Source organism: Lipotes vexillifer, unplaced genomic scaffold, assembly GCF_000442215.2.
Source record: "Lipotes vexillifer unplaced genomic scaffold, Lipotes_vexillifer_v1.1 scaffold1440, whole genome shotgun sequence".
NCBI lineage: Eukaryota > Metazoa > Chordata > Mammalia > Artiodactyla > Lipotidae > Lipotes > Lipotes vexillifer.
The window spans coordinates 593,111-615,082 of record NW_006793946.1 but is presented as its reverse complement, the minus strand read 5'-3'; the positions used below and the strand labels follow the sequence as shown (position 1 = coordinate 615,082).

Below are 21,972 nucleotides of genomic sequence, written 5' to 3'. Positions count from 1 at the left end.
TTCTGTTATCATAAAAAGAAAATGTCTGTGCAGGAAAAGTAGAAATAAAAAGATTTTTTTGAAAAAGACAATGATAAGCAACTATAAATCTAATACCAGTGATAATCACTATGAACATTTTTGTATATACTCTTGTAATCTCCAGATAGAAAACACGAAAGAAAAACAAGTAATCTACATATCTTGAACATCTTCCAATTCAGAAATTATATTTACACTTCATTATGACTACATTATGTTATACTTTGTGGATTAATCAAAATTATTTATTCAAACCCTAATTACTGGGATTCTGGGTCATTTATTATAAGTGGTATAGCCGTGAACTCTTTGGAATTAAATCGTTACCTAACCTTAGTATAAATTATTAGAAATTAAAATTTTGGGATATCTAGTAAAATTAAAGAATCAAGTTTCCTCATGATCTGACAGCTTCCTTTATCTCTCTTATCTCCTTTAAGTCCACATTTATGTCTTTTTGTGTCTATTCATTAAGTATCTACTTGGTACTTTAATTTGTTAGGAAACCTTAGGGATTCTAATATGAATAATGTATAGATAATGGCTATAAATGAGCATATGTCTATCAGGATGAATGACAAATACACAATAATACCAAAGGGCAGAATAGCATGCACAGTGGGTCAGAGAAGGAACTGAGTGCTATCTGCATACAGAACTATTAAGCACACCTAGAATTTTGATTCAGTGAGCTCCTGCTGTATTTGGGATTAAAAGAACAGACTATGAGGCACAACTGGAATGGTTAGTGGTAAAAAATATTTTAAATTAGAGATACAGTTTGCATAGTCAACAGCCATAGACTTCGCTTTTCTTTTAAAAGTGGCCCTCACCTGGCCAACACAAAGACCATCAGGGAAACCAGAAAGCTTTGCCAACCCAGGCAATTAGAGACCGTGCACATGGGTGATAACTCCTGTGCTCTAATCAAGGATATTCTTGGCTCCTAGCTCACTTGTGAGACCACAGGGGTCAATTTCAATTTCAAATAATCAATTGAGGTTTGTAGAACTTCTCCTATTAAGCACCAAAGGAGTACAAAGTTATTCTGTAGGCAGAACATTTTATTTACAGTGTGGTTATATTTAAATGATGCTTTTAGAATTCAGAGATCATGGACAATTTCTTTTGTCTAAGCAAACTAATAAAACCACAGTCTTTTAAATATATTTATAACATTAGTTTGAAAATGATCAAATTCATTTTCTGATTAAAAGCCCTTGTTTGTAATTATAACTTGGCATCTAGTTTAAAAATTTAACGTCCCAATATTTATTCGTAAGGGAAGCTACAGTGAAATTAACTGAGCACTCCTCTGCAGTGGGACTTCCTACTGCAAGAAACTTCTGGTATACCTAAACTTGTAAATCCCTGGAGCAACAGTTCTAATTAGTTCAGAGTGTTAGAGTGCTTTTCTGGGGGATATGACCAAAATGGCAGAGTAGGAAGACCGTGAGCTCACCTCCTCCCAAGGGCACAGCCAAATTACAACTATTTATAGACAAATATCTTTGAGACCAACCTGAAGACTAGAAGAAAAGATTTTCTACAACTAAAGGTATAAAGAAGGTACCACAACAAGACAGGAAGGATGGGCAGAGACATAGTAGAGTCAAGACTCACACCCCCACTTGTAGGTGTCCCACAAACAGGAAAATCACAATTGCTGAGGTTCTCCCCAGAGTTACTGAAGCAAGCTAAGTGTTCATCAATAGACAAATGGATGCAGATGATGCAGTATATATATACAATAGAATATTACTCAGCCATTTTAAAAAATGAACTCTTGTCATTTGCTACAACAGCATGGATAGACCCAGAGAATATTATGGTGAGTGAAATAAATCAGACAGAGAAAGGCAAACACCACATTATCTCACTTATATGTGGAATCTAAAAAAACAAATAAAACAAAATGAAAACAGATTCACAGATACAGAAAACAAAAGAGTGGTTGCCAGAACAGAAGGGGTGGAGAGGTGGGTAAAATGGGTAAAGAGAATTAAGAATTACAAAACTCCAGTTATATAATAAATAAGTCACTGGGATGTAATATACAGCATAAGGAATATGATCTATAATATTGTAATAACTTTGTATGGGGACAGGTTGTTATTAGGCTTGTGATCATTTCACAATGTGTGCAAATGTCAAATCATTATATAGTACACATGAAACTAACATAATATTGTATGTCAACTATATTTCATTAAGTAAATAAATAAATATAACGTTCTTTTCTGCTTCCATGCTCGAAATGTTATCTAAGCAAAAAAGTTATAATCAGTAACCTTACAAATATACTATCTCTATTAATAAATGAATATAAATTTTAAATGGTTAAATATTTTACTATAATGACTTATGTATGTATTTCCATCAAAGAATCCCTGATATGCCTGGCAGCCTCTGGTGGAGTTTCATGTCCCATATGTTAAGCATTCCATGTTAGGGCCAAGGTTTAAGTGGAAATGCTACCATTTAAAATGTAAAATGGTGATGCAGATTAGTTCAGTATGAAGAGACATTACAATGCCACACCAGATATATTTAATGCGATTTTCCTAATTACAAAGTAATATATATTCACTGAAGAAATTTTTTAAGTATAAATGGACGATAATGGCATTATAGGTAAATTATGGGGAGGCAGGAAAAGAAGAGGGGGGTAAGTGGGGCGTTTAGCTGTGTAATATTTTGTTTTTTAAAAATAGATCGCAAGCTAACATGGTAAGCTATTTACCTTTGTTACACCTAGATGTGGGGTACATGGTTTAACTTATCTATTTTTTAACATTTAAAAACCTAAAATAAAACATTTTAAAACACCCGTAAACTCACCATATAGTGTTACTCATTCAGCATTTTAGTGTTCAACCTTCCAGCCTTTGTTATATGAGTAACCAAATACATGTTTTGTTATAAATATGGAATTGTAATTTTTTTATCTTTGTGTTTGAACAATGTGTTATGTGTTTCCATGTAAGATATATTACATATTATAGGTTATATATGTACATATATCTACATATCTAGACAGATAGATAAATAGATAGATAGATGGATAGATAGAATTAACATCACTCTATTCCATTAGGCATTTTACTTAGTTGTAGGGTTTTTTTTTTATCACAAATTGAGTTAATTGTTGCAATATTGATTGAAGTACTTCCAAAATGTCTTTTAGGACATTTGCATGAAACTATACTCAGAATGATCAGTTTAAAAATCTTGGCCAACTTCATCGGTGAAAAATCTCTCATTGTTTTTATATGAAATTAATTTTTTTCCCAAATGTGGAGTTGTGTTTAATTTGCCCATAGTTTAACTGGAAATTCTGTCCCAAAGAAATTGTGTTTTAAGGATGCCGGTATGTTTTAATCAGGTATAGATGTTTGTTATACTCACAGATCCCTAGAAACAGGAGGCATGGCATGCCATACAGGGGGGCAACTTGGGAAAGTTCCAGAATCGGTCAGGAGGCAGTGGGAATGAGAAAAATGTGGACAGGAGCCTCAATTGTGGTTTCCATGGGAAGGCAGGGTGAACAGGCTTAGGATTGGCTAATTTGAACATTTTCATTAGGCTCTAGTATTAATATATATGGACTGTCCCTAGTTGTCTGGTACCTGGGTGACTGGAGCAAGTGGTAGTAGTGGCCCCAGAGTTTGAGAGCCCTGTGGAAGAGGTGGTTGGGGTGTGAGCTCTGTACTGGTTGGCTTGCATTTGGCAGGCACACATCCTGCTAAGTTGTTTATCTCTAGAAAGTAACTGACCCTGGGAGGGTCAGTCCATCCAGGGTCAGCAAGGTCTCAGATGTCAATGCATCAGAATACAGAAAATAAGAAGGCATGGTTAATACAAGTTAGTATAAAATGTGGTGCTTTTAAAGGATGAGCATGTGTGCATAATGCACTTGGTGGATAAGAGAACTAGACCAAAGATAAAGTGGTTGTGAAAAGTATTTACCCATTCATTAGGCATTTATTTTCTGAGCACCTACTACATGTTAGGCATTCAGTTATGGGCAAAACCAGATGCAGGCCCTCCTGTCATATACTCTGAACTTCATTTTCAAACACGTTGTACTGGAGTAACTTTCTCATAGTTTATATTAATAGAAGAAGTTTCAAAACCAAGTGTAACTAACATGTAGTTGGTACATCTACCGGTATTTTCTATATCCTCTATCTGTGATAGTTTTTCAAGTTTGCCTTGCTCTTTAACAGAGATAATAGTTTATAATGTGTTGATCACAATTTGGAGGAATTTTAGATAATTGCAAGCTTTTTTTGCAGTGACTCCATAAACTAATAAACATATTTTAGGCTACTATTCCATTATACTTGGAATGAAACTGCAGGGGTTTTTTTCCCTAATATAGAAGTTTTCACACAGACAGACTTGACTGGAAATCATGAATAATAAGGGTTAACATCTGCTTTGAGTTTTTAGGGAGAGTTTTAGCCTTGAATATTATTCAGTTCACATGCAGAAATGGATATCCACTTTAATGACATTGGGAATTAAATGATTAGGTTTTGCCAATTACTGATATAAATTCTGATTCCCTAAGAATGATTTCAACCCCATTTCGTAGTGAAAACTCTATTTTGATAATCAGTTTTGGTTCCTAAGCCTTCTCTCTCTGTATACACCATAGTTTCTCAGATTGATGGCGTAATTCCCAATGACTAGAAAGGATTTTTATGTTCAATCTACTAGAAGTTTATTGGTAGATAAAATATACTTTCAGTTGTAATACATGTCTTATAAACATATGTTTCATGTTTGTTTATCACAGGAATATTTTGCAGGTACATTTCTTGATATATATAATACAAACTGATTTTAAAAGCAGCTATCCTATTTCTGTTTTTAGGGAAAGAATTGGAATGTTGTGTGTGACTTTGAAGTAATAGAACCTGTTGACACTTTCTAAGCCAGCCAGCAAAGTACTGTGTTATTCCCATTGCCTGTCTCCTAGCAGATCTCCATTGCCCCAACTTTCTAATGATTAGGAGACGATGGTTCCTTCATCCCCCATCTTCTGCTTACGACTCCATTAACTGTCCTTGAGCCCTATTATCCCTTCTCATCCTTCCTCATGTACATAGTACACGTATATTCTTCAAATGCAGTACATGAAAAGCATTTAGCTCTTAATGCCACTCAACACTGTTTCCATAATGACGTCAATTTAATTTTTTTAATTAATTTTTATTGGAGTATAGTTGATTTACAAGGTTGTGTAAGTTTCAGGTGTACAGCAAAGTGAATCAGTTATACATATACATATATCCACTCTTTTTTTTAGATTCTTTTCCCACATAGGCCATTACAGAGTATTGAGTAGAGTTCCCTGTGCTATAGGTCCTTATTAATTATCTGTTTCATATATAGTAGTGTGTATATGTCAATCCCAATCTCCCAGTTTATCCCTCCCCCACTTACACCCTGGTAACCATAAGTTTGTTTTCTACATCTGTAACTCTCTTTCTGTTTTGTAGATAAGTTCATTTGTACCCTTCTTTTAGATTCCACATATAAGAGATATCACCTGGTATTTGTCTTTCTCTGTCTTCACTCACTATCACAATCTCTAGGTCCATCCATGTTGCTGCAAATGGCATTATTTTGTTCTTTTTTTATGGCTGAGCAATATTCCATTGTGTATATGTACCACATCTTCTTTATGCATTACTCTGTTGATAGACATTTAGGTTGCTTCCATGATCTGGCTATTGTAAATAGTGCTGCAACGAACGTTGGGGTGTATGTATCTTTTCGAATTATGGTTTTCTCCGGGTATATGCCTAGGAGTGGGATTGCTGGATCATACAGTAGTTCTGTTTTTAGTTTTTAAGGAACGTCCATATTGTTATCCATAGTGGCTGTACCAGTTTACATTCCCACCAACAGTGTAGGAGGGCTACCTTTTCTCCACACCCTCTCCAGCATTTATCATTTGTAGATTTTTTGATGATGACCATTCTGACTGGTGTGAGGTGATACCTCAGTGTAGTTTTGATTTGCATTTCTCTAATTATTAGTGATGTTGAGCATCTTTTCATGTGCTTTTTAGCCATCTATATGTCTTCTTAGGAGAAATGACAATTTAAATCTTCTGCCCATTTTTTGATTCGGTTGTTTGGTTTTTTATATATTGATTCATTTCTTATTTATTGTTCCTTGTGTCATCTGATGTACTATAGTGATGTTGATGGTGAAATTGAATTTTTTTAAGATTCTTCTTCCTTTGCTCCTTCCATATCTGGAGAAAACTCACTATGCCATCACCTTGAATTTAGATTCAAAACTAGTCCTTCATTAAATTCAGATTACAGAGACCATGAGACAGAAATAAATATGTGAGTGTACTTGAGTCTATTGTTTATTGTAAAATGATTAGTACAAAAATATATAGTAACCTCTCTTTGTAATGATCTCATGTTGAGCAGCCTTTAATTTATAAAATATTTTCAAAAACATTTATCATATTTTATCATCACAATAATATACATGTTAGGCAGTTATAGAATATCTTTTTGCTTTATCATATATATGTGTATATAGGTATATATGCGTATATAGTTATATATATGTATACACGTGTGTGTATATATATAATAGATAACTTTTTGTCTTATTTTAGTCCTACAGATAAAAATTCAAGTTATAGACTTTTGAACTTACTGAAGTTCACACAGATGTAAAGTGACATATTCAAGACTAGAGCCCAATATGTGTGTCTCTTGATCTAAAGTCTGCCCTACTTTTTCTTCTTTTTAGTAGGAAATACAGGCATGCACAAAGAAAAGAAATAAAGGTTGCCCACAATTCCATCACCAAACAATGCTCAGTTATCCAACAAATACATTTTGAGTTCTTACTATGCCAGGTACAATTCTACTCCACTAGGGTGAGGTACAGTGAAAGAAGCAAATAAAAATGTGTGCTGTCATGGGGGTTACATTCTAGTAAGTTGAGTTAAATAGGTAAAATGTGCAGTATTTGTCAAATGGTGACGATGTGATGGAGAGAAGCAGGAAAGCAGGAGCATACTGGGATTGGAGATATGGGATGTAGTATGAAATTGATCAGTGATCAAGAAATACCTCATTGAGAAATTAACATTTGAGCAAAAACCTATGTTCCAACCATTAGATTCCAGACAGAGGTGTGACTGTCATGCTTCAAGCGCCACAAGGAGACCAGTGTGGCTGCAGCAAGGTGAGCAGCAGCAAGAGCTGAGGAAGATGAGGTCAGACAGGTTGGGAAGGGGGAATAGAGGACATGGGGAATGTAGGGGAATTATGTAGGACACAGCAAGGACTCTGGCATTTTCTCTGAATGAAATAGAGCCATTAGAATGTTGTGAACCCATGAGTGACATGATCTAACTTAGATTGTAACAGATCACTCTGAATCTTGTATTGAGAATAGACTGTAGATGGCTGAGGGGAGGGGACATAGTGGCACCAGTTGGGAGCCTACTGCAGTAATGGTAATGGTAAATGGTAATGATGGTAACAGTAGGGACGACATGAAATGATTATATCCCGGGTATATTTTGAAGTTAGAGCCAAGAGTATTTGCAGGTGGAATAGATGTTGTGCTGTAAGAAAAATAAAAGAATCAAGAGTAGACTCAGGTTTTGGCCTGAACAAATAGAAAGTGGAGTTGCCATAAATTGGGATAAATGGACTATGAGAGAAATGAGTTTAGGAGAAAGATCATGAGTTTAGTTTTGGACATGTCAAGTTTGAGATGAACTTTAGATATCCAGGTGGAGATATTAAGCAGGGTTTTTGAAATATGAGTCTAGGGTTCAAAAAAAATGTTCAGGTTGAAGATATAAATTGGAAGCCATCAACTTGTAGATGATTATCAGGTCAGAACACTGGATGAGCTCACCAAGAGAGTAGGTGTAGAGAAAATGAGATCTAATAAGGGATGAGTGCTAAGGCAATTCAAAGACACTAATAATAGAAGAGTTAATTCACCTCTCAAAAGGTGATTGAGTTATTAGGTCAGCATATAAGGAAGAAAAACTGTATAGTAAACATTAATCTTAAAAATTCCCTAAATCACCCATAAATTTCAGTATACATGGCTTGGTTTATGCCAGAGGTTGGAAAACTATGGCCATGGGACACAAATTCAGCCTGCTGTCTTTTTCTAAATGAGAGCTGAGAACGGTTTTTACATTTCTAAATGACTAGGAAAAATCAAAAGAAGAAAAATATTTTATCACACATGAAAATTCTGTAGAATTCATATTTGTGTCCATAAATAAAGTTTTATTACAACATAGTCATGTTCATTTTTTTATGCATTATTTAGGGCTGCTTTAACACTCCAAGAGCAGAGCTGAATAGTTGCAACAGAGACTGAATGTCCCACAAAACCTGAAATCTTTACTACCTGGCCCTTTACAGAAAAGGCCTGGCTCATACAATTCTATTCAGTTGTATGTATGTATGTACAGTAAAGTGCATATATAATGTATTTATAGTAAGAGGAGAAATCTTATGGACATATATATATATATATATATATATATATATATATATATACATATATGCAAGATATAATTCTTCAGCATTTTTAAAGACATTTAAAACATTTTTTTTATTTTGTAATGAGCATACATTTAATTCACCTGAGTTAAGCTCACTGCATTTATTATCATGTCTTGAGCATCTGCTATGTGCCTAGTGCTTTGTAAGTTATCACATCTAGTATGAATTTGCTATCCCCATTTTACAGACAAGAAAGTGGAGGATCAGAGAGATTGAATATGTTATTAGAATACAAACTCAGGCTGATCTGGGTTTTAAGTCTGGTGTCTCTTTTATCCTACCACAACCCTGCCATGTGGAGCTAAGCATATGGGGCGTCAGCACCTGACATACTGTATGCAGATCCAGCAGGTCCTCACAAAGGAGATCCAGAGATTTAGAGAATATTCAGAAATTTGGAGAAAGGTGAGAGAAATGGTTTTTAAGGTGTCAATATTAAAGCGCTGTTACCTGACTCAGAAGATTTAGAACTATGTGTTTTAGTGGGGACTTGAGTACTATCAGTAAGTGCATACATTTACTCATTCCTAAGTTCATTCATTTTAAGAAAATAGTTTTAATATATGGTATTAAGCAGTTTCCTGAGATCTGGAGATAAAAGAGGTAAATGACACATTCCTTGACTCCAAGGAATTTTCAAACCAGTGAGCAGATAAACAGGCAATTTTATTACAAATAAGGTACAAATAAAATGTGATCTCATAGGTCTGAAACATTAAAATATGAGACATTTCATTTTTTTTAAGTGTATTTAGATATTCATTCCTAACCCTTGACATTTACAAGAAGTCAGTCAACAAACTACAGCCATACCCTTCCCAGCATGCCTTCTGTGGCATCTTTCAAATGGCATTCTGACTTGACTGAACCTTACATGTGATGACATCCTGGAAGTCCTAGGTAATCTTGAATGTGCTATCCCAAATTGTGGATACAACATCATGCTCAGTAAAATGCACTTATAATTACTGGTATAATTATAAAGAGACGAGTCCTCCTACAGGTTTTTGGTTGCTTGAAATGAGATAGTAGATTATGAAAATATTTTGAAAAAAAATTTCATGAGCTATTCAAGCTTGGGAAGGTGGCTGTTCTTATTGATGTTACTGGACTTAATCCACCCCTGAGAAGAACCTTTTTCATTTTGAGAAGACATGTGATTCTGTCACTTGTCTATTTATAGATGATATTTCAATTTTTTGAGTGGCACCTTAGTGGCTTGGAAATATGAAAACAGCTGCAAATATACACTCTTTTCCTTTTGAGAGCCTTATGACCCTTTACTTGATAAAATATGTTTCTAAAGAAAGGTTTTATGCTTCCTGTCTCCATGATCTTTACAAATTCTTCATTAGGCAGTGACAGTAAGCTCACATCTAAAACTGTCTACTTTTAAAACACAAAAGACTTTGTTTGCAAACTCTATAATCACATGGTGTAAATTTATACAATTTAAAGTAGATTAACTCATACTACACAGCTCCAAATAGAAGGGGTTCTTGCTTGTTGACTGGCCTGACAAAGACTTTTAACACGCCATTTTATTGCTGTTATTGTCATCCTTTTATCTTCGAACTAACAAATAACATTCTGACAGTGTTAAAGGACATCTGAATTCTTCTGCAGAAAGCAGCCCTGAGCTGACATCAGTGCTTTCACAAAGGCATAAAATAACACTGGCAAAGATATTAGCTTGACATCATGGGTAAAAATTGTTAGGATGGATTTATATCGAAATCCATCATCCCATTTAATCTTCACAGAAGCCATGTGTTGTAGGTATTATTGTCCCCATTTTTCATATGAAGAATTCAACTCAAGACAGTTAAATACTATGCCTGTAGCTACATAATTAAGAGATGGTGGAGGCAGAACCAAACTCAGGTTTTCTTATTCCATTTTTTTGTTCTTTCAATGATATAGTCTTGGGGAATTCCCTGGCGGTCCAGTGGTTAGGACTCCATGCTTCCACTAAGGGGGGCCTGTGTCAGGGAATTAAAATATTTATATATATATATATATATATATATATATATATAGTATTGGTATCACACTCCTCAGATAGGCTACAAGTTTCTTATACTTTCCCACATTTCAGTGTGTGTTCAGCACACAGGAAGACTGCTGACATTAGGTAAAGTTTTGAAATTACTTAGTTATTGGAATGTCAGTGAAAAAATATATATATATATATATATATATATATATATATATATATAGTCTTGGAATACTACTCCCCACACCAGAAAATCCAAGTACTCTTATTTCTAAGGTGTTCTCATTATGCCATCACCATTAATCATTAACTACACAGACAAGAATTAGTTAATGCAATTAGCTGGAGAGAATAGAATTCTAGAAAGGTGTATTTTGTTGGCCAGTGGAGGGTAGAGGAGACAGGATAAATTTTAAGCTTGGAAAGAGTTCACTAGGATCAGGTGATAGGCTTCAAGACCCTGGGAGGATATTGTATGGGCTCCAAGCATATTGTGGTTAAAAATATGGAAAAATATATAGAGAGACTCAGAACAATAGGGGACTGTTGCTAAAAGCAAACTCCACATTCTGTAGAATTTGCTCCAAATTGGAAATGCCTTGGGATCCACTATTTGGGGAATTAAGTCAACAAGGGTAGGATTTTCCCATGAGCGGCCTTTGTATATCTCCTGAGATAGGACTCTCCAAAGAACTCTTAGATAACTATGCACTTCACTCCTAATACTACATATTATTGATTGAGAGTGATTCTTCTATCCTTTGCTGTTCTTCCCTGACCCCTTAGTAGGTGGAAAGTGCATAAATAATTCCCAAACATCTGGAGCATGAGACAGATGATCCCCTGAGATCAAGAATAATCCCACAGAAAGAATCCAAGCTCACCAAATGGTTCAATAACTCCCCATGTTCTCTGAGTTGAAGGTTTTCCCCCAACAAAGAAGTAGCCAGTCTGTAGGAAATTTGTTGCTCAACAGCATAGTCTGCAAAGATGAAAATGCTTTAGAATTCTGCACTGTTCCATATGGTAGCTACTAGCTATATGTGCCTATTGAGCACTTGAAATGTACCTAAGATGACTAAGGAACGGCATTTCTAATTTTATTTAAATTAATATAAATTTAATTATGTGGACAGCACAGCTGTAGAATAAAGACAGGATGATGCTTGACCCAAAGCATAGCCCTAAAATCAAGTCACTTTTGAGACCTAGAATGCTAGTGTCACAAACTCCCAATAATTATAGACATTCAGTCTCTTCTGGGATCCTCACTAACTCTGGAATGGACATTCTCAGAGTCTCTGTTGTAAAGACTTTCAAGTCAGCATTTACTGACAATGCTTCTAAGCTTCACTGCAGTCTAACTCCTTTAGCCATCCGTAGGACTTTTTTATCCCAATGTTGTCAAAACAGCAAATTTGAGAAAACTTCATTTATATGTGTTCACTTTCTCTATTTACCCTCATCCTCTGTCCAAAATCTCTATGATAGTCTACAGTAACACTTGATTCTTTGTCATTGAAGCTCATATAGTAATACTTTTTATATCCAGGTCAACATAGTGGGAAGCAGAGAACCTTCATTTGGGAGACTTAGGTCCAAGCCCTAGCTGTAGTTCTACTGGTATCTGAGCTTGGGGCAGGGAATTATTTAACCTCTTTGAAACGCAATATCCTCATCTGTAAAAATGAAATAATATATATTGTACAGAATCATTAGAGGGATTAAATTAGAGAAATATATATGATGGTGCTTTCCAAGAAATAAATAAATAGAATACTAGGAAAATATCAAAAATTATAATTACTTTGTCAGTCATCTACTTTCTCACAGACTTCTCCCTTCTTCCCATTTCTAAAATTGCATCCCTAATATTCACAGCCGACATTATTTTTTCAACATACTTTTAAATATAACACCATGTATTTACTGCCTAATGCATAGATTCTCTCTTAGACTCTGATTGAATGTCTGTGCAATTTAGAGTTTCCAGAAATATTCTCAAAAAATATATAATACGTAATCATTGTACACAGCAACCAGCTGTGCATTCCATGGTCTCATGCTGGTATGAAAATTGTCCACTACTCCTGCATCTGTTCATCTATTATCCAATTATTTATTATAAATCTACAGTTAAGAATAGTATAACCTCATTTAGAAAATTTGAAAGGGGAAATTCAGTGGTAGAAACTTAGAGTTTTATTAGGCATCAACACCAGCAGTAATCATCATTAATTTAGATTTTAAAATAATTAACAGGTGATTAATCCTTTCTCAATATTTTAGTTTGTATCCTTGGATTAATAAAAATTCTGGATATTTTGTTTTATGTTTATTTAATAGTTGTATTTCCCCTTTTGTAAAGTCTGTCCTTTTGCCCATTTATTTATCAAGGCCTTAGTGCATTAATGATCATTTATGTGAGCACATACTATATAAAAGATAATAACCCTTGATCTCTCATGTTTGTTATAAATATAACGTTTTATTCCAAATTCCTTTTTTGTTCTTATTTTGGTAACAGATATTTTGAAGATCTGATTTTTAAATTTTTATGTATTCAAAACCTGCAATTCTTTTTCTTTTTTTTTTTTAACATCTTTATTGGAGTATAATTGCTTTACAATAGTGTGTTGGTTTCTGCTTTACCTGTAATTATTCTTCTTTGTAATTTTTTCTATATCTTTTCAACTTTATAAATCAGTCATCCTTCTGTGGTTTAACCCATTACTGTGAAATCTAGTCTCTCCATACCAATCAGTCGCCTATACAGTATATTTTGTTTCTTCTTAACTTTGTTTTTGCTGCTTATATTGAAGCTAATAGAATTAAGAGGTTATATTGCCAGAAAAGAGTCATGGAAGAGAAATGTCTAGTCTTTTCATTTCTGCCCAACTGAAATGATGGACAAAAATTATAGCAATAGGTTTCCAGTGAAGGCACAAGAGACTAACCAAGTACTACAGTAGGTACTTGGCATGTGTGACCTTATTTCGTGTTCACCACAGCTTTCAAAAGTAGGTATTATTCTTGTTTACAGAGGAAGCAACTGAGGCTATGAGAGGTGTACAGTGGTAAAATCATACAGCCAGAAATCAAAGGAGCTGGCTCCCTAAGCCAGATCCAGCTGGCTCAAAGTCAGTATTCTCTTCACCAGACAGGTATTTCTAAAGTCTCTAACCTTACCAGGACTTTCTGTTTATCCAGTACCTTCATGTTAATAATAATGATTCAGAAATAGCTAATAATTATTGACCCCTCCTAGGAAGCAGGCACTCTGCTCAAGATTTGTCATGTTTTATCTTATTTGATAATGACCACAGTAATGTAGAGTGGTATTATATGTCTTTTTTTTTTTTTTTTTTTTTTTTTTTTTTTTGCGGTATGTGGGCCTCTCACTGTTGTGGCCTCTCCCGTCGCGGAGCACAGGCTCCGGACGCCCAGGCTCAGCTGCCATGGCTCATGGGCCCAGCCGCTCTGCGGCACGTGGGATCCTCCCGGACCGGGCCACGAACCCGTGTCCCCTGCATCGGCAGGCAGACCCTCAACCACTGCACCACCAGGAAAGCCCCTATATGTCTATTTTTTAAATGAGGAAATGGAGACTGAAGGTAACACAGTTATGAAGTATTAGAGGCTTATTACCATGGTCTTGCTCCTAACTCTTGGCCCTTAACCACTCAATAATCCTGCCTCATACTTACTATGTACTTGACTCTTGTCTCATACTTTAAATGCCTTCCCAGTCGCTGAGAGTGGAAAAAACCTACTCTTATGAATCATTGCTCAAATAATTTTTTAACACACTTCTTTGATTAGGCACTCTTAATATATTCACTGCCAATTTAATAGTGTTAGTAGTGCTTAATAGTTTCTCAGTGTTAAAATGTGCTTTATTTGTTTGCTTGTTTAAGTGTATTTTTACCAGGCAGAATTTACAGTCAAGAGGGGAAAAACACCCACACCAGTGTTAGGTTTCCTAGCATGTCCTAGAGCTCCTTTGAAAAACAGCATGCATTCCCTCCACACAGGAGTGTTGACCCTGAAGTCCGTCATATTCATAACAAAGCCACAGTGTCTGTTTCATGTTTGGGCCTGGCCTGTTTCTGATGTGCTATGAGCTGCCTCCTGACCGTGTGTCCCGGCAGGGGAATCTATTTGAGGAAGTCCCAATACTATTTTATACTAGACAGTCGGAAAGCCTTCACAAAGCAGTCTCTGACACTTTTAAATCTGCAAGGTCTTGGAAATGCACTCGAATATCTGGCTCTCTGGAGTCTGCATGTTATTCAGAGGTGAGCATTAAGGATGAAAAAGCATAGTCAGAATCAAACAGAGCTTTTCCAGAACTTTTTAAAGGGTCATGGAAATGAAAAGACTAGTGGATTCATTCTAATAATTCTTCTTTTCTCCATTTTTCACTAAATTTTTAGAAACACATAGTGTGAATTCAAGATCACCGCTGTTGCAGGTTCACTAAAATACTTTAGATACCAAATTATTTGAAATTATCATAGTATTTTAAAATATCATAACAAATTATACTTGTTCTATTAATCAAATGCCATTCTAGAGAGTACCAAGAATGTCCCAAAGAATGTTCACATGAACAGTCATCAACAAACTGATTTGTATAATCCAAGGAAAGAGCCATAAAGTGGGAATCAAAGGATCTCCATTTAATTATCATCAATAATTAAACACATAGATGAGGGAACAAGTCACTGGATTTATCCTGTTATAATTTCCTATCCATGAAATGTGGGTAAAATAACACTATCTTATCTTGCTTACAGAAACATTGCAAGGATCATGTAAAGTACCATGTAAAATAATTTAAAGCAGTTTTAACAAAAGGGACTGACTTCCAGGTCTTTCTCCTCCTTGGCCAAAATATAGATGAATATGATAAAAGATTTTAGTTATAAATATTTCCCTTAGAAGGTGGAAGAAATCAAAATGTTATTTGCATAAAATCAAATTATTCGCAAACAATACTGTGTTAGATCCAACATTAAAATTGTCAGAAGTCATGTTTTAGGATGTGGCTGACCATGGCTCAGTTTACTGTGAAATCATTCCAATTGGTAAAGACCTGAGAACTGATCTAAATGCAAACTAGGGTGACACAGGTGCAGAAAAAGAAGCCAGGAGGGAAGGAGATGGGCATATCCAGAATCTGATGCTAGGAAGTGTCAAATCTAACAAACAGACTTAATATCCTAAATCTATGGACTCTGACAATAGGTGGCCACCCAGGCCCAAAGTGAACATAAAATGGGTCCAGCATTAAGTAACTCTGAGTCTGGCTCATGATTGAAGAGTATAATGAAGCTAGATGAAAAGCAGGAGGAGGACCATGCCAGTCGAGTCTGCTCAAAGTGTCAGGGCTCTGCTCATTAGACTGTGTGCAGATCAGAAATAGATGTCAGTTCTCTTAGGTGTTACTAAGAGCAAGAGAGAGACTCAGTAACCTAGAACCTCTGAGATTCAAGGACAAAAGAATAAAGCTGTATTAAAAACAGACCGTTAATTCAGAGTCAGAATAGCAGTAAGAGTGACTTTTGTTTATTTGTTTGTTCATTCAAAAATATTCATGAATTCCCTACTCTGGACAAATGAACATACTGGTTTCAGGAATGTAGCAATAAAAGGCACAATAGCCCTTATATGCTCACATTCTAGTTAGGAGACATGCAGGCAAACAGACAGGAAGCAGCATTGTGTGGCAGGGAGCACAGGCACGTGGGGTTGAGGCAGTGGCTTCCCAGAGAACTTGACACTTGCATCATGTCTTAAATAACAAGTAGAAACTGGTAGTTACACTTCAAGAAGAATATGTAAGACAGAGGAAATGTGTGTGTGTGTGTGTGTGTGTGTGTGTGTGTGTGTGTGTGTGTGGTGTGTGAAAGCTTGGTTTATTGGAGTATAGTAAGTACTTTGCTATTCCTGAAGATTGAGGTGCATGTATGGGAAAAGGGGTTTGAGCTGGAGGTGTGGATGCAGAATTTGAAGCTGAAGAGAGAGAATGTTTACAGTTTCATGAAGGTCCATGTATGCCACATAAAGAGCTCTAGTCTTTATCATGAAGAACATAGGGAGGCGTTGAAGGACTTTTAACCACAGGAATGACAGCACAGTTTTCATTCTGAGTCAGTCTAAGCGTTAATGGCAAGGCCGTGCAATATCTTTCGGAAATGATGTAAACATGACATTAGTTTTTGAAAGATCTCAGATTTAATAAGCCTGAAAAAATTTCATTTGGAACCATGAGTTAGCATTATAATATTTTTTTCATCTTGTTGTAGAAGTTTTCAGTTGTGAGCTTCTAGAGCTGAATTGAAAAAAAAAATTCAGTAAAGACCAGAGTTCTATTTCATGAGATCATTCAGTCCCTAGTACACAAATATATCTGTTATAAAGTCATATTTATCCATGCATCTCTATCACAAGGAAAACATAGGTTCTAAACACTTTGATCAATAAGACAAGTAGTTTTATATAAGCATATAAAAAAGGAAAAATAAAATACACTTATTAATCAATCATAGAAACCATAAGAACTTCACCATAATCTCATTTTTCTTTGAAACAAGCTATTTACTAAATGCACCATCTTTCGGGAAGTCTAATTATTTCCTGTGAAATTTTTATACATTTCAGTTCCACGAGGATATTTTTTTCATACTTTTTCAGTGGTGGTTGACAATAATAATACAAAGTTAGATTACATATTATTTCAATTTAAGGAGTATATTTACACAATTTGGTTGTAAGTCTTATAACATTCTATGAAATAAGTATCACTACCCCTTTTAATAAATGAGTAAATTGAAGCCGAAGGAGGAAAAGAGACTCACCCAGTGTCACTCCATGTACATGCCTCAACCCATGTAAGTCAGCCGGCCTCGCCTTTGCTCTAATAAACAATAAAGTGAACCACTGATGTGTCATTGTAACTGCCCTCCCATATCTCTACCCAACCTGCTCCTCTTCTGGGCCAGTCTCTCTCTAACTTTGTACCAACTTTGGTTTCCTTAAAACTTGTTTTCAATTCTCAGGTAAATGAAATAGGTGTTACCTTTACACATTGAAAAGTAAACTGTGTTGCCTTCTAGTCAACAAATGCTATTATTTATTTAGTGTTTGTTAATACTGTCAGACATAGTTCTATGCGCTGTCCATGCCTTATCTCAATTAAGCCTTATGACCCATGAGGTAGGTCCTTTTTTATTTTATTTATTTATTTATTTATTTATTTTTGGCTGCGTTGGGTCTTCCTTGCTGCATGTGGGCTTTCTCTAGTTGTGGCGAGTGGGGGCTACTCTTCGTTGTGGTGCGCAGGCTTCTCATTGCAGTGGCTTCTCTTGTTGTGGAGCATGGGCTCTAGGTGCATGGGTTTCATTAGTTGTGGCACACGGGCTCTAGAGCGCAGGCTCAGTAGTTGCGGCGCTTGGGCTTAGTTGCTCTGCGGCGTGTGGGATCTTCCCAGACCGTGGCTCAAACCTGTGTCCCCTTCATTGGCAGGTGGATTCTTAACCACTGCACCACTAGGGAAGTCCCAAGGTAGGTCCTTTTATTTTTCTCACTTTACAAATGAGAAATTTGAGGTTCAAAAATCTGGAAGAACTTCTGATGACGGTCTGCCACATAGGACGTGGTGGAGCAAAGCTTGAATTGCATCCAAGTCAGTCTGACTCCAGGGCTGGTGTCCTTGCCAATACCGCATTGCCCCTCTCTTCCATGGCCACCATTATAAGACATGATTCTCAATCCTCCTACTTATGTTCATTCTATGTACTTACATAGAATGTAAGTGTAGGAATCTTCAGTGTCCCTCCTCCTCCGTGTCTCCACTTGCTCTTCTCCAGCTCTGCCTACTAAAGCTTTTTTAGCCTCCCTAGGCACTCTGAGGACTTAACAAGTCCAGTGCAGAGTCGAAATGAGGGCATCTTCTCTGAGCAGCATCCAGTTAGTCTTACCAGTAGTATCTTTACTTATCCTGTTGCTCTGGTCCTCTGGCAACTAGAGACTAACTTTGAATGACAGCTACTCAGGAATGAGTGCTGGCCTTTTCTCTGGTGAATGGGTAATTTTCTTGTATAAAGTCATGGAAAGATTGTGAGTTTTGTATTACAGTGACCCGGTTTCAAACATCAACTCAGCCGTTTACTAGGTGTGCAACTTTCATCAAGTGACTTAAACTCTTTGAGCTTAATTTTACTATCTGTATAATGGTATTACTATAAAATATAGCCCATTAGGCTTATTGTCAATTCAAATTAAATAATGGATATAAAGGACATTAGCATAGTGCCCCCTGTATACAATAGTTAGGCTTCAAAAAGCCCTTCTTATCATAATTCCTAACTCTAGGTTTTCACCAGTTCTCTCCTCTCTACTCCAGCTCTTTCATGCCTGGGTTCCCATACTTGAATACTAGTGTTTCTATGCCTGCGACGTCCCATTTGTTTCTATGATACCAATTCTCTAGCTGTCTGGATCTCTGCTATAATCCTTCAAAGACAGAAATTAGACTGGAATTACTAGTTGGAATTTAATAATAATCATACAATTGCTAACTTCTGTGGACTGATTTTGAATTTATGAACAACTTTTAAGCTTTAGTCCCCACTCACCTGCCAGCAGAATAATGCACCCCAGGCTTGCACCCATGCTGACTCCCATGTCTTGCCTCTTCCCAAGCTCAGGTTGTATTGCCTGTAGATATAGGTACTAAGTACTTTCGGATTTGCCATCTCATTTGATTCTTTCAATAAGTCAGTTGATGGCTTGTAAAGGGTCAGATGAAGAAATAGAGACCTGCCTTTTTAAAATAATATTTAATCGAACTGTATGAAATTGCCGATATTTGAACATTTTGGACCTACACAGTTTCTTATGATTCAATCTAATACCTTCTTAAACATGCAGGATGTGAGTTCTTTTTCTTGGTTCTTGAAGTGCATCAGCACAGGTACCTGTAAATGTCACACTTCATCCTGACGTTATGGTATTTGCCACAATGAAATGAGAGAAGCTTTCTATTTTGGCACAAAACATGGGATTCCAAAAGACAGATGCTGTCTTGATGTCATCAACTGGCACAACATGAACCCTCCTCAGCTTATTGCTTCTCTTCTAGAATTCAAGAAGCTAAATTCTTGGCCATACTTAGAAGGTTGCCTAGATGTTCTTACCTAGTCTTATATCCATTGACGCTTCTTCTGTTAAGTGTTCGATATGAAAAGGACTGGTAACCTTTTGTGGAAACCTATAAAGCAGAGTATTAACCAATATATCCTTCTTAGCACAGTTAAGTGACACATTGTAAACCGCTTAACAAATCTTCTTTAACTGAATTGATAAATAAAATAACTTAATTGGGTACAACTTAATGAGTAGTGTAAGTGTATTAATATTTTATTATGTAAAATAGTTTCATATCTATTCTGTTAAAAATAGGAACCTGAAAGTAAATGATTTCTGAAATATATTCGTTCTGAGATATTCTCTTGTATGAAATTAGCTAAATCATGTTACCAAAACATTAATTTTCTCAGAATAGATAAAATAGCATACATCAATTAGACATTGTGCCTTGGGCGCTTTACTTAAAAGTCTTTGTGTTTTTACTGATTTATTTTATAAGCACTTCTTAGCACTACTAAACAAGATTCTTGAGAGAGTCGCATAAGTTTTTTTTTCTAAATGCAAAGAATAATTATGATTATATTCTAATTAAATTCAAAGCTTATGTTTAAAATGAAAGAGAACGGTAGTTTTTGTATGAACACCCTTTCACTAAAGTGATCAAAGATACATGGGCAAGTGTTACAAAAATACTGTTTATGCTTTAGTTTACAAAAGCCGCTGGGTGCCTCTAACCTTTTCGTGAGGATGTTATTACAGAATTTAAATGATTTTTAAAATCTTGTTGGTGAGTGTAGTGTTTAAAGAGGAACACAGAAGTCTTTGTCATTATCAAGACAACTTTAATGAATAATCGCACTGTCCTTATATTCTCCATATTAAGCTAAAACACCCTAAATAATTTTGTTTTGTGGCGATATGTTATCCAATAAATTTTTTGTGTCCTAGCCGTGATTTTTCCTGTCTACTATTCTATCTGTGGATAAAATAGTATATTTTTTCCTCAAAATTTTATGAAAATTTTCAAACACACAGCTAAGTTGACAGAACTTTACAGAGAACAACCGCATACCCAACCACCTACATTCTGCTATTAACATTTTACTATATAATTCCTTTATCACATACCTATCCATCTACCTAGCTTTCTATCTAATAATCCATCCTATTTTTAATCAACTTCAAAGCAAATTGAAGACATCAGTACTGCCCATAAATACTTAAATTTAATACTTTAAGTATGTAAATACTAAATGTTTAATATTAAATATTTAATACTTAAGTACTTTAAAAGTATTAAACACTTAAATAGCACCAACTAAAGTCAGTATTTGTTTAGAGGTTTTTTTGAGGTGAAATTTACATACAATGAAATATAAATATCTTAAGTGCATATTTCTGAGTCTTGACGGATGTATACAATTGTGTAAACCAAGACTCTATTCAAATTATAGCACATTAACATCACTGCAGAAAATTCCCCTGTGCCCTTTACTTGTCAGTCCATCCTCCCAAAGGCTGATGTTTTTGAACCATGGATTAGTTTTGCCTGGTCTAGAACATCATATACATGAAATCATACAGTAAGGCCTCGTTTATTGTGCAAGTTTTTTGAGACTTATCTATGATACTGCATGTCTCAGTGGTCTCTTTCTGTTGCTGAGGAGAATGCCATTGTGTGAATACACCACAGTTTGTTTATCCATTCTCCTATTAATGAATGTCTGGGTAGTTTCCTGTTCTGTTTAGTCTTGTTTTGCCATTATGAATCAAAATGCTATGAACATTTATGAACAAGCGGTGCTAAGGCAGCAATCAAGTAGCTGGTGACACTTAAGATATTTATATTTCACCATTCTGGGGAATGTATGGTGGTATCTCATTGTGGTTTTAATTTTTATTTCCCTGGTAATTAATGATATTGAGTACTTTTCTTGTGTGCTTAATGGCCATTTGAATGTTTTTATTTGAAATATCTCTGTTCAGATATTTTCCAGCTTTTAATAGAGTTGTCTTTTTATATTATCGATTTGTAGGAGGGCTTTATGTATCTTATATATCAGTCCTTTATCAAATATGTTTTGCAAGTATTTTCTGTTTGTGGTTTGCATCTTATTTTTTAATAATGTCTTTTGATGAGCAGAATTTTCAGAATTTTGGTGAAGCCTAATTTGTCAATGGTTATTTTATAACATCCTAAGAGTTTTTTCCCTA

The 21,972-nt window shown here is 35.5% G+C and overlaps 1 protein-coding gene across 1 annotated transcript in view; it reads left to right on the top strand.

Moving 5' to 3' along the window:
* The window catches only part of GALNT13 (polypeptide N-acetylgalactosaminyltransferase 13), a 223,947-nt gene that overhangs the window by 89,437 nt on the left and 112,538 nt on the right, over nt 1-21,972 (top strand). The gene's annotated exons all lie outside the window — the stretch shown is intronic.